The following is a 14,791-nucleotide window of genomic DNA, read 5'->3' as shown; positions in this document are numbered from 1 at the left end:
AATGATGCATATGACAATGCCCGCATTTACAAGGAAAAGACAAAGGCATTTCATGACCGACATATTCTGCCCAAGTCCTTTGCGCCAGAACAAAAGGTATGGCTTTTCAATTACAAACTCCGGCTCTTTCCTGGGAAGCTTCGCTCCAGATGGGATGGCCCTTTCATAGTCACGTCAGTGTCTCCACATGGCGCTGTCAAATTACAGGACCCAAAGGATGGCACTTTGTTCAAAGTCAACGGCCAAAGATTGAAGCCCTACATAGAGGGCGTTTTACAGAATGAAGATGCTACTTCCATCCATTTGACGGATCCCATCTACTTGGACTAGAGGAGTTTTTCTTACCCTTCCTCATTTTTATTTGTGATTTGTTTGTGGATCTAGCTTGTCTGGCTGAAGACGTTAAACTTAGCGCTAATGGGAGGCAACCCACTTTACTAACACTTCTCTTGTTGATTTTCTTGATGCTTATTATAAAGCTGGAGTAGTGCTTTGTTTTTTTTAGGACAGGCATTCTTGCGTTGAAGTTTGGGGGAGTACAACTAGCCTCAATTGTTTTCCTTCCACCCGGTATTGTATCTCTATCTATACATTGGGGACAATGTATAAGTTTGGGGGTGAAAAAAACATTTTGTTGTCCTGTTATAGATATTATGACTGCCTGATCATGCTATTTCTAAGAATTTGGTTGAACTTTAATTTTAATTTGTATTTCATTGGTGAGCTTAACATGATAAACACATGATCACTTGACAACTGAATTAAGAAGTTTTGTTATTTTCTTTGGCAGTGTGAGATATTACTTGTTTCAATTTGATTCTCACATGCACACTAGCACGTAGTCTGTGGGGTATGAAATTTGAAATCAGTTATGTTTGTTATCAATATCTTGGATGCAGCTGGGTAACTTATTAGAGGAATAACCTTGGCATAAAAAATAAAACAAAAAAAAAAAAAAACAAAAAACAAAAAACAAAAAGAAAGAAAAAACAAAACAAAACAAAAAAAGAATAATATTGATCACTTTGAGCTTTTCACTGAGTAACCAAATCTCTTGCCTCACTAAGTATTGAGTATTCGCGTCAAAAGGTGGAAGTTTACCTTGATTGATAAATGGCTAAGTTTAGCTTCGTAGCCTTTTTTACTCGAGTTAGTAAGTCTTTAGGGTGTTTTACACCTAGTGCCCTAAAACCATCTAGTTTGGGAGTCATTGACCTAATACTCGTTACATGGGTCAATAAAAAAGCTTAAGGGAGCTAAGCATTGCATAGCCTGCATATATAGAAATAATAATAATAATAATAAATATATATGCCTAGGTTGTTTTTTTTTTTTCTAATGGGGAGTCCAGCGAATTTTAAGTGTTGAACCATTCATGATTGAGATTAGTTTTTGAAACCCCATGACTATGTGTTCAGTTCACTTTACACTAATTGAATCTTGTGATATCTCATAATGCCATGTTAGTAGCTTAATTTTTAATTCTATGAAATTGTGAAGATGGAGTTTATTTTGCTAAGCTTTCTAATGAATGAGAATCATTGTTTTTGTGACACTTCAATCTTATATATAGCATGATCTTGCATAATTGTTTGAGGGTATCAATTCCGGCAAACCCTCACGAGACTTCACTCGTCCACTAGGGATTCTTTGGGGTTTAAAAGGCTTGTTGCATACGCTAAATGCAATCGTACATCCCACAAAAGAAGAATATATCTTATTGTTTTTCTGTTTTATTTCTTATTTTGTATTGCTAAGGGACTAGCAATATGTAAGTTTGGGGGTGTGATAAGCGTCAAATATTACACATTCAAGCCTCTTAACTCATGTATGTTAATTCCTTAGCATTGTTATTTGTTTGATTTTGTGTTGTTTTAATGTTTTCAGGTTTTAAATAAAGATGCAATTAATTCCATTAATTTTGGGCTTAATGCACACTTTGAGAAGACCTAGAAGATATGTTTAAGCTTAACCAATCATAATAGAATACCTATATGATGTGGTTAAGTTTAATCAAATCAAGTGAAGGATTAAATCGGAATTTCTCTACTAAGAGTCAAAATCGGATTGGATTCAAATTTGGATTCTGCATATGTCTCAGTGTTTAGATCATAACTTTTGTGTCAGATATCAGATTGCAATGGAATTGGTGGTGTTGGAAAGATAATACAAAATAAAACAAATATGTCAGAAATAACTATTTCCAAATTCGGACGTTTAATAGCCAAAACGCCCCGAAATAAAAGACCGCAATTCTGGACGAATTTGGAATCCTTTTCCTACTTGGATTGAAGTTTCAATCTCCTACTTGGACAAGAAGACTGAAGAGACGATTTTTATGGAATTACAAGAGCTTCTAGGCCTCTCCTAATCTCTATAAATAGGTCTCTAAACATTGAAGAAAGACACATTGCTACCTAGAGCAAATTTAGAGAAAAACTTCTTGAAGGCTTGAAGAGTTGAAAAGAAGTAATCATGGCAAGAGGCCATTGCAGCAACGTCATGAGCGGCTAAAAACCTTTGTAGGGTATTGATGTAGCCCTATCAAAGCACAATGGTTTGTTGTATTTTAATTTAGAGAATTTTAGTCTATGCATGTTGGTTGTATAATTATGAGAATTGCTGCAATTTGATATTGTTCTTCATCTTTTAATGCAGTTGTTCTTCAAGTCATAATCAATATTGGTAGAATTCTTCTCTTAGAAAGCTTTTTACCTTTATTGAACTCAAATCATTCTTATTTTCTGAGATTATGAGAATGATGATTATACAACGGGTTTAATTGACATATGATCAAGAGGATTAGATTGGCCATGCCTAGGGAAGACGGATCGTACTACACCCTAGTTTAGTGTAATTTAGGTAGACGATTCGTGCCAACCGAAGATGGGTTATACTTTTCCATTGATTATATGTATCCTATTAAAGACGTAGCTAATCCATGCCTAGGGAAGACGGGTCGTACCGCATCTTAGTGGTTAGGTGGACGGTCCGTGCCAACCGAAGATGGATTATACTTATTCTTTAATATGGTAACTTCTTGTTTATTTATAGCATGCATAGAATGAATTTCTCTAATTAAATATGATTAACCATTGATGTGGGGATAGCGGTAAAGTCAATACTCTACTCTCTCTCTCTCTCTCTTATATTTCAATTCTCTTTTACGTTTATTTTATGCACTTTAGTTAATTACAAATTCAACAATCTTTTCTTTAGTTATTTTTAATCTTTACAAACTTGATAGCAATACCCCTACAGTCTTTGAAGTTCGACACCCTCTCTATAGCCTTATCCTACAAGGATTCGTCCTATTGCGAGTGGTAATTATTATTATTGATATATTTTGGTAAACAAAAGACCACATCAATAGGCAAAAATCTCCCCGCAAACATAATAATTAAAATAGCTTGCTCAACTCATGTAATGCGTGTGTGTGTGTGTGTGTGAAGGCTTTCTCAAAAAGGTTTTGAAGTTCACTGATATGTCTTAAAGCAACTAGATTTTGTAAAGAAGAGAAAAAATCAATCAATGATCAGTCAAAAGTCAAACCTTATTATTTATTAGGGCCTAGCCACCCTCATCTGATACACTCCCCCTAAGATGCAGCACCTAATTTTTTACTTTTACCATGAAGGACATTTCACCTTCAAATCACGAGGTTCAACGCACCAGTTATGATGCGAGCAATCGAAAAGGCAGGAAATGATGAAGTTAGAATTTTGAATATATCTTTCTTGGAAATTGGAATGCAAGTCATGATTGCTAGTTTTGAAGAATGTTCTTCAGAACGTTATTTCGGATGTTCTTCTGAACGTTATTTCGGATTTTCTTCGGAATGTTATCTTGGATGTTCGTCGGAATGTTATTTCAGATGTTCTTCAGAACGTTATTTTGGACGTTCTTCGGAATGTTATCTTCGATGTCTTCAGAACATTATTTTGGATGTTCTTCGGAACATTATTTTGGAGTTCTTCTGAACGATATCTTGGATGTTCTTCGGAACGTTATTTCGGATGTTCTTCGGAACGTTATTTCAGATATTCTTCGAAACGTTATCTTGGATGTTCTTCAGAACGTTATTTTGGAAGTTCTTTAGAATGTTAGTTAAAGTGGCTGTTTCTTCGGAATGTTGCTATACAATTTATGTGGATATTAACATGGAATATTATTGGGAGATTTATTAAAAGTGGTTCCTCGAAATTTATAGAACATTCGTTAACCAGATATTTGTGATACTGGATTAATTAAAGCTATACTACGACTCAGCCCAATTAAGCCAAAAACAATATGCATCCTGGATAAATAAAAATGAAGATAGTGGAAATATTCATTTCATTAAAACAAATAGAATGTTATAGGAAAGGACTTTCTGAATTACAACATATGCAACCTGGGATCAACCGAGCACCACATGTTGTGCCCAAGATCCATTTGGAAACTGGCGTGTCGAAGCTTCATTCTTGCATTCGACAAACTGGCAGAGAGATAACGGGGTCGAGGTGATCGTGCACCGAGAATGCAAGGCAATCTGGTGCACCCCCCGAAACCTGTTGTTGCACCCCGCGTGGAAGTGGCGACCCTACGGTAAAAGTTGAACCCCGTTGGATCGCCGCTCATCTCTGCACCAGCCAGCCCAGCACCAAGCAAGACGAAATGACAAAAATGGCATCTTCCTATGCCAAACCCTTTATGGTCAAGTGGCGTTAATGGACGAGGTGCATGCTTTGTGTCAATTCTGGGAACCAAGAGGAACCCGATGACACAAAGCTGGAGATTATGCGCCCCAGTGTGCTGAAAGCTGAAGATTATACGTCCAAAACCTATCGCCACTAAACGGCGACGTAAAGCATAGTCTCTTGGACCGGGTACTTCAGAACTAGCGCCTGATTCAACAGGTATGAGATGGGAGTTGGAAGAAGAAATTGGATTCTGGGAGAAACAAAGTTTCAAAACCCAGAAACCACTCATCGCCCTAGACATTGCTCTCTGTCTTTGAAAAGGAATTTGCTTACTAGAACGTAATGGATAAGAAATTGGCAAAGAGAAGGGAGTATTGATAGGGAAAGATGAGCACAAAGAATCCGTTCTTTACGTCTAATCAGATTTCCCAATAAATGCCAGTGCAAATATCGATTGAGTCGCTTTGGAAATCACCAATTCATTAATATCAGATCACAGGATCTGGAGTTTGAAGATTTGGAATGTCATGTATCTTAAATGCGGTGAAAGGTGACAATTGGACAAACCCCAAGGGAAATAAAACTCCCTCTGATAACACTTAATTCTCTTAATCTCTCGCTCTTCCTTTGAGATATGATCAAGAGAATTAGGGGGTAACTGTTGGGAAATTACACTTTGAATTACTGGACTAGACCTTTGATGATGGACCGATATACCAAAAGAAACGGATCAGCCCAGGCCCACTAACTAGTGGAGTCTAACGGGCTTAAGAATCCCTTTACTAGGCTCATCTATGCCAAGGATCTAAAGGGGTTACAGTCAGATGTTTAAGTATCCGATCAAGATGCACATAGAGGAAGAATAGTTCATTTATGGCGAGCCATGCTCATTTATTAAATATGATGCCAGTCCAATCATGACAGGCTGCAAAGGGAACAACAGCGCCTCACGTCGCTGCCCAGACCAGTTCATCATGCTAATGGTCAAAATACCATAAATGATCGCTAATCATGTCAAATACTATGCATACTTGCTCCGCCAGCAATACAAGGTTCACACGTTCGAATTCATGAAAGGAAGGTGGTATAAATAGCCTTCATAAACGGGTAACACCTAATCTGGCATAAGCATTAATTATATTCTCTCTCTTTGTCTTTTCCTCTCAAAAAAAGAACATTTGACTTAACCATCGGAGGAGGCGTCGCCGGCCAACCCCCAGAGTGTCTTTTTCTATTTTGTAGGCCTATGTTCGTTGACACCAGCCCCAACACTAGGTAATCATATTGTCAATATGCACATAATTAAATCCAAACCATGATCACATGCATCATATCAATATAACATACTTTACTCATATCAAGTCTTTGCCATTTTTACATTTTCCTTTCATTTCTCTTTTCTTTCCATTCCTTTAATCGTTTCACTTTGGGGTTGGGGAAAGGGTTCACATGATCGTTTCATGGCCAGCATCATATGAAAATCCGCACCTATGGCTGCCTCTCTACTTGGGCTATCGCCAAGTGTCCTAATCCTTGCTTTACCCGTTTCTTGAGCAATCAACAAAGCAAAGTGACCATTCTGTCACCATTATTTTAATCCCTTCCCATACCATTTCCTTTCCTTTTTCTTTGGGGAGGGCGAACTTTCACCAACCATTTCATGGTCTTCATCACATGAAAGTCGGCACCTATTGCCACCTCTTGACTTGGGCCATTGCCATAGGTGACACACTTGGCTGCCTTGCTGCTTTGGCTATAGCCATTGTTGGGACTGGTGTCCAAAAGTCCAATTGGTTGGATGATGTTTTTGTAATGTCCAAGAAATTATTAATGAGTTTATTTGGAATTAAATTAAACTAAGCTCACTTAGTGTGGTAAAAATCACACTCGAGGATTTAATTAAGAAAAGTGAAGAGATAAGGGTAGAATATTATTAATGGGTTTCTAAGATTAAATAATATTAAGTCTAATTTGTGTGGTAAAATAAACAAAGTGTTTATTTTTATCCTATGGGCTTGTAAATGATAGCCCAAGAAAAGAGAAAAAAGATGATGTCTTTTAGGCCCAAACCAAGATTTTCCACTAAAGCCCTTAAAAATCACTTGGTGGAGGGGCATTTTCGAAAATCAGCATCTAAAGCACCTTATCCCCTATGTGTGGCACAACACTTCCTCCCCCATCCAGTTTTTTTTTTGCTCTCCTCTCCACACACACACATACTCGGCCTCTCTCCACCGAAACAGCCCACCAACCTCCATTTCTCTTCTTTTCTCCTCCTTTGCTCTCTCTTTTCTTCCCATCTTCATGGTGGAAGCTTGATTTGGTATGGGTATGGACTGGAATTTCATGGAGAAGGCATAGAACAAGGGTTTGAAGGGCTAAAATTTTAGGTAAGGATCTCCAATTCTCTTTGCTCTAATTCTCTTTCACTTGGGTTGGAATTTGAGAATGGACTGCACACCTTAAATTCACCATGGCAGCACCTATTAGTGAGCTTTAGGGCTGTAATTTTCGGATTTCCAGCCCTCATTCTTACACCCATTCATGTGTAAATCATAGGTGTGGCTTGGACTTTGCTTCAAATCAAGTACTCTATCATTTGTAAGCTTTGGGTAACGATTTTTGGGTGTTAGAACCTCCAATCTACCGATTAATCCAATGTAATTTCGAAAACCCTAATATTTCTCAAAGTTAGGTTAATTTTGGGAATGTATTGAAATTGTTAGAATGGGCATGGGTCTTTATTTGAAATAAATTCTTATATGATATTCAAGCTTTGGGTTAATTTATTGTTGGGTTAAACTTCAATTTTAGGGTTGTTGAAGTATAGGTAAAAAACCCTAAATTTGATGGGTTGAATTAAATTGGGGCTTTTAGATGTCTAAAACCTAGATTATTAATTAGTGGATTTATTTGTGTTTAGAGTGTTGATTAATCCCAAATTATCTATGGCTTCCATTAAAAAATAAAATAAATAAATAAAAAGGTATTTATGGGGTTAGGTCATAATGTTAGTAATATGTATAAATTGAAAATTTTAATTGTAAACCTAAGAATATTTCTATGTATAGCTTTATTTAATTGATTGGTAATAAAGTAAACCCTATAATTTTATGGGTTAGTAATTGTAGATAAAAAAATGTTGAATGGAACCTTAAAAGTTTATGGGCTCAACTTTTAAATATGTATAAAGAGAAGCATGAGTTAAGGAGTATAAGTGCTAATGTAAGGTGCAATCTAATGCAGCTATACCTTGTGCAACCTTGGGTGAGGATAATCCCACAAAGTCGCGGATCTTGCAAGAAGGTGAGTATTTTACTCACTGAGGAACCCTAGGAATTTAGATTTACATATTGATAATATTTGGTTGTTTTTACGATTATGAAATTTGTTAATGAAAATATATGTAATTGAATTGTGAGTTATTGGATTGAGAATTGTGATGATGAGTTGATGTTGATAATATTTGGTTGTATTTATGGTTATGGAATTGTTGATAAAAATATATGTGATTGTGTTGTGAATTTTTGGATTGAGAATTGTGGTGATAAATAGATGTTGATGATATTTGGTTGAGTTTATGATTATGGAATTGTGGATAAAAATATATGTGATTGAGTTATGAGATATTGGATTGAGAATTGTGATGATAATTTTATATTAATATGCTTGAAATTGCTTGGGGTTGACTAACATGAAGTTGGACTGATAGTTTGAGTAGTATGAGATTATGTGTTAAATATGTTTTTGTTGTGGAATGTGGTATGTGTTGAAAGAAAGATGTTTGGGAATATATGTGTAATAATATGGAAATGGTGTGGATACTTTGGTATAATGAGAACTCGGTAGTTGATAGATGGTAAGTCCAATGTTGTAGCATCTGGCACAGTGGTAGACCATAGGGTTGTAGCTCTTGGTTGTATGGTGTGCCCTGGGGATTGTAGCCTAACGGGTGTAGCAAGGTAAGTCTAGAGTTGTAACTCCTAGCACTTGTGAGTTGGAAGGCCAGAAGGTAGTAGCTCTTGGTTGAGATGTGTGCCCTGCGGGTTTTAGCTTTACGGGCGGTGTTCATGGTAAGCCTAGAGTCGTAGCTCTAGCACATGTGTGTTGATATTCTTGAGTTCTATGCATAAGTCTAGGGTTGTTGCTCCTAGCTGCGTTGTTGGTAAGTCTAGGGTATTGCTTATGGTTCGTGTGGTACATTGTTGTTGGAAACTGTGATAATATATAAGAGTGTGATGAACGGTGAGACTTGTACTTGATGATGTGTTGTTGTGTGGACTTAATAATTTGAGAATAACATTATTGAATCTTGCATGTATATATGTTTGTGCACATTGTTTATTTAGTGAGTCTTATACAACTAAGGCCTCGGTACTTTTTATTGAGGCGGTGAACTTACACTTTCACCTATACGGATGTAGCTATCATCACAATTGTACAGATGGAGCTTCTTTGGATGCAAGTACTGGTGATGTGGAGGATGACACCATTGCAAACTACTTGGAGTACTACGACTAAAACTTGTCGCTTGAGTTGTAGAGGGTCAGTCTTGGATAGTCTCTTTTGAAATATATTTTGTATATGGCTGGTGTGACATGTAACATTTTGGTGGTAGCCATTCTTTTGTTATGTATAATCTATGCATAAGCCTTAAATAGATAGGCGTTAATTGGCTCTTTTGTGTAATGGACAGTTTGTATTTATGATGTTGACTTCCGCAGTCAGATTTTGTATTCGGCTACATGAATTCTATTACTCTAATAATCAAGTACTTGTTAAGGAATGTGTACTATGAGTTGGCTTAGTGACACGTAGTCATACCACTGTGATGACTCATTTGTATGTTTTAAAATAATAAATTAATAATTAAAAATGGGTTGTCACAGTTTTTATTGAACATTGGGCATATACATTAATGTTTTACATGTACATATATGTTTGAATATTTTCATATTATATATATTTATGGTCCATAAGTTACATTGTATTTGAGTAATGGAATTATCACACAGAAATGCATCGTCATAGGCTGTTGTAACTTATAAATGACTGTTCGTAGTTGTAAATGGAACTGGGAAATCTATCTAGACTACAACATGCCAACCTCAACAATCTGTCTTGATTAAGAGAAGCAAGTAGGGATTCGGGTTGATATATTGGTCTAAGAGCAAGGTAGTGCCATGCACCAAACGAACAACGTGAGTCATGATACGTTTAACACTGTAATAAAGGATGTACGTGCACGACAACTTATAATAGTTACTCTAAATTCTTAGAAGATTGTGAACTCAAATGTAAAGTGTAGGTCACTTTGATGTATTCATGAGTAAGATTTTTCAGTGGTTAACATCTCTGTGCATTGGGTGATCGCATGTACCATTGTGTGAACACCTTCTTAACGAAGGATCCCAAATTCTTTATCAAGAATAAAGCGACAAGGAATATTCCCCTTAATGTAGATTTAATGGGAATGATTATTCTAAAATTCGGGTTTGAGTGCTTCAGTGGGATTTATTGAAACTTATTTGTACAAGGTGAGATGAAATCTCACAGGGTACAAAAGGATAATCATGTAATTAAATCAGGTTATCAAGGAAAGATGTAGTTAACAAAGTAACAGTATATACACTTTGGTTCAAATACGGAATGATTCCATGGAAGGGTAATATGTAATAAATAAATAAGTACATCACAGAGATTAATTAATTAAATCGAAAATACATATTAGAGTTCAATCACATTTGTTTAGTAAAATCAATTGTGATTAGTAGTGTCAGGTGAAAAGTATCACAAAACTATTCAAGTTAATTGTATTTTTTCCTTTAGGTCCCTCTTTGAGCTAATGTAAATTAACTATTTGATTTGGGCCTCAATGACATGGGTATACCCAACAAGGATGATTTAACAAAGGCCCAAGCTTTAGTCCAATTAAGTCTACAGGCTCAACAGAATGTAAAGGTCCAAATTAAAGAAATCCTTATGTAGCCTAGAGAGTTCTAAAAACCCTTGTCGCCATCCAATTATCCATCATTTCCAAGATATGCCTAAATCTAATTTGAAGTTCAGAATCTTATCTTTCCATTGAAAAAGGTTTCAGTCCATTAGGAGTTGCAGACCGAAAGTTATGACCGTTTTAAGCAGAGTGGTTAGGCTTCTCGGGAATATACATTAAGGTGGCTGTTTGTCCCCTTGTTTGTTGCACTAATTGATGATTGTTTTCTGTCATTATTACTTGTTTAAATACATTAGATTCTTATCCTATACTTAGAGGATTGTTCTAAGCTTATATAATACTTGTGTATGCAAGTGTAGGGCAGATGAGAGTTTTGTATTAAACACCAGCCTTTGGCTTGTAAAAGGAGAGTTCTACTTGTATCTCTAAATCTCTTTGGTGTGATCCTTAGTGTGGTGAGTTTCTAAAGTTCTGTATCCCTTGTTGTAATCCTTTGGGTGATTATATTCTATATCCCTTTGGTGTTATCTCTTGGGTGGTGAACTGCTATCTTTCATTTTGAGTGTGAGTTTGTGTAGTTGTTTCCATCTCCATTTATGTCCAATATAGAAATTGGTATCAGAGCTAAGGTTGCTCAGTCTTTGAAAATTAAGAGACTTCTAATTTAACCGTGTGTATGCAAAGTGAAACAAAATATTGTAAATGCGGAATTTAAAGAACACAGATATTTTGTTAACGAAGTGGAAACTCAATTAAGAGAAAAACCACTCCGGGGCAGCCAAACCTAGAAAATCCACTATCAGAAGACAAAGCTAGTACATAGGCAGTAACACTCTCATACTTGATGCAGTGATCATATCTAGCACTCTGACATGTAACCCAACATGAACGCCTGCCAACCAAGTCTCCTACTTGAAGGGGTCTTCTATGGATTCATTTACCTTAAGGCTCCTCCCTAAGATAGACTTCAATTAAGAGCATAGCAACAAGACACTGACAACCCTTAGACAGCTAGCAGATCTTCACAATGTCTACACAAACACCTTCTCTAAGTACTCAACACTGAATTCATGACTTTTTTACATACCTAGAGGCCTCTATTTATAGGCTACAGAAGACCTAAATCAACACTGATTCTATTTTCTCTAGGCCACGTCCGGACGCAAGCTAAGTCCGTCCAGACGGACAATGTGCAACCGCCTTTCCATAATGCGCTTCACGCTCTCCATATTAAGGCCGCACCCAAACAATGTTACCCTATCGTCCAGACAGCTGCAACTCTACTGCACGTAATTTCCATAATAAGGATCGCGTTCAGAAAGTGTTGCCCAAACATCAGAATGGTTACAATTATTCTCCATGTCATGCCATATCAAGGACCTCGTCCGGACGGTGTTGCCTTTTCGTTCGGACAGATGCAGTTGTCTTTCCATATGCGTGTCTGTAAAGGAAATCCGATTACTTGTCGAACTCTGATGAGTGTCTAGACCTGTTGCCGAGACGTCTGAAGGGATGCAACCTTGAGCTGTTCGAAACTTCTGGACATTGATGGGCGTCTGGATGATATTGCCACGTTGTCCTGACGGATGTTGCTAAATGATGAGCGTCCAGACGTTTTACTAGGCTGTCCGGACGAAAACATAGAATCTTCCTTGAACACTGAAATAGCTTTCTTGTAGCTTGTGACACTGAAATTTGTCATAATAAGGCTTTTTCCGTGTTTGAGAAATAAACTCTAAATACTTTGAATATTCTGGAATATACAGCATCTCTACGAAAACAGCAACATTACATGATAGTGATTTTATCAACAGAATGCAGCCAATTAAAAACTAACAAACTCCTCCTTTGGCCATTCTGGGATAAAAATCACTTGACATGTTAAAAAATACATTCCCGGTCCAAAACTAAACATACTCTCCCTTTTTGTCTCAAAAGGACAAAGGGTAGACAAAGTATAGAAAAACTGTAGTTATAAAATACTCCCCCTAGATGTCTCAACAGGACAAGGGTAAACAGAGTATATAATATCCCAAAATTACTGTTCCAAAGTCCAAACATAGGAAAAAGAAAATTGTCCAAAGCCCAAAAAATTAGAAATTTGTAAAACAACTGATAGAGGAAGGAACAAAAATCCTCAAAGCACCAAATCCTACTGATTCACCGAACCAAGTGACGGAGAGAAATCTGTTCATTAATCTAGATTTGTGCTACTACGGCTTCTAGCTCCTGAAGCCAGGAACCATAGACTGAAAAACCTTCAGTCGCTTGATTTTACAAAGCCTGAAACTAGTTATCTACAGATTGACATCCTCTAAACAACTGGTCTGCAAGATAAATGAGAAGATTCACCACTGAACCTCTAACTGATACAGATTTGAGGGAGATGCTACAGAAGGCTTTGCATGAGCTGGGGGAAAAGCTCATCTAAATCCTGAGACCTTTGGAATTTGAACATATGACTTCAACAATAGTATGTTTTCCAAAGAGCCCTCTGTTTGACACTAAGCTGGGAGCTGCTGACGAAATATTCCTTAAAAAATTTAAATAGAAATCTATCCAAAAATAAAACCACCAAGAAATATTAGATCCTATTAGTTCCAAAAAGAAAGTGGTATTATGACAACTGTCAATTGGATGTGCAAGAATTACAAAAGCAAATATAGCAATCCAAATAGGCCGGATATATCAATATCCACCCAACACATAGACAAAGAAGGATTTTCATGCACAATATCTCAAGAAAATATACCAATCAATAAATATTCCAATATTCTAGAAAGCACAAGAACTTAAAAGAACAAAGGAAGACACAGCAAATACCATGGAATGAGAAGAGATGTGCAGAGAATGCCAACATCTTGGGAGAAATCCGCGAAAAAAACACACAACATGACATGATAAATCAATAAAAATGTAGTGGTGTGCGGATGGCAGAGAAAGCAAAGAAACGGATAAAAACCTATAAGGATCACGTCCGGACGTGTTACCAATGTGTCCAGACGGCCCACTTGCCAGACTAGCAATCGACAAGACCGCATGCGTCCGTACTGTAAGCCAAGCCTGTCCGGACACTTCACACTAAAAAGCTGAAAACAAAGGAAAAATTTAAAGAAATAATAATTTTTCCCAAAGTTAGCTTTAGAACACGCATGTATAAATAACTGATAAGACAGTCAAATAGCAAATCAAAAATATGCAAAGATATAATTGAGAGTTAAGAATTCAATCAGCACAAATCTCTCTGCAGATAGAAATTTTAAATAGATTACTCAACTCATGCAATGCGTGTGTGTGTGTGTGAAAGCTTTCTCAATAAGGTATGAAGTTCACTGATATGATTTAAAACAACTGGATTTTCTAAACAAAAGAGATAATCAAAGATAAATCAGTCAAAAGTCAAACCTTATTTTACTAGGGCCTAGCCACCCTCATCTGATACACTCCCCCTAAGTTGCAACACTTTTCTTTTACTTAGTCCTTTAGTGACTGTCTATTTCCACAATGATTTGGTCACTAACTATTTCTTTATGGACAAGTTTAAGAATAGATTTATATCACAATAAGCAGTGGATCTTTTTATTATCCATATAACTGAAATTTAAAAGCTTTTTATCACTTGGTGCTGCAACATAGAAAGAATGTCAGAATTTATAGATTCTAGGTTCAACTAGCAAGTTGGTCAATTTGACCATCTTAGCAAAAAAAATATATATATATATCTCATAAGAATTTTCAGAAGCTAAAAGTCAGAGAGAAAAAAAAAAATTGTACCTTAGGGGAGCCTTAGATAGTACACAATTTTTCATCGCATGAGAAAAGTAACTATCTAGCATTAAGATGCATAGGGAAACTTAGCAAATATCAGGCATAAACTCTCAATCATATATAAGCATATTCAAGCAATGCTCAATGAACTGAGATATCAGGCAAACACACATGCAATATCTGAAAAGCCATCAAAAGAAATATATATATATAATTCTGCATTTTCTCCCCCATTTTTTTTTATAAAAAGTAGACAAAACAAAAACATGCTAGATGAAAATAAATGCACAAACACTTCCTAGCATGTGTGATAAAATCGAACTTGTTCACACGAAAGGTTCAGAATTTATCAAGACAGAAAAAACAACAGAGTAATGTGTTTTTT

The 14,791-nt window shown here is 36.4% G+C and overlaps 1 long non-coding RNA gene across 1 annotated transcript; it reads left to right on the top strand.

The window, feature by feature from the left end:
• Nucleotides 1-6,847: 6,847 nt before the first annotated feature.
• On the top strand, nt 6,848-9,417 carry LOC133863233 (uncharacterized). Its single transcript, XR_009899377.1, has 3 exons — nt 6,848-7,072; nt 7,929-7,988; nt 9,107-9,417. It is a non-coding gene; the product is annotated as an uncharacterized LOC133863233 (long non-coding RNA).
• Nucleotides 9,418-14,791: the final 5,374 nt, after the last annotated feature.

Source organism: Alnus glutinosa, chromosome 1 (assembly GCF_958979055.1).
Source record: "Alnus glutinosa chromosome 1, dhAlnGlut1.1, whole genome shotgun sequence".
In the NCBI taxonomy this organism is placed as follows: domain Eukaryota; kingdom Viridiplantae; phylum Streptophyta; class Magnoliopsida; order Fagales; family Betulaceae; genus Alnus; species Alnus glutinosa.
This window is presented reverse-complemented; position numbering and strand designations above follow the sequence as displayed.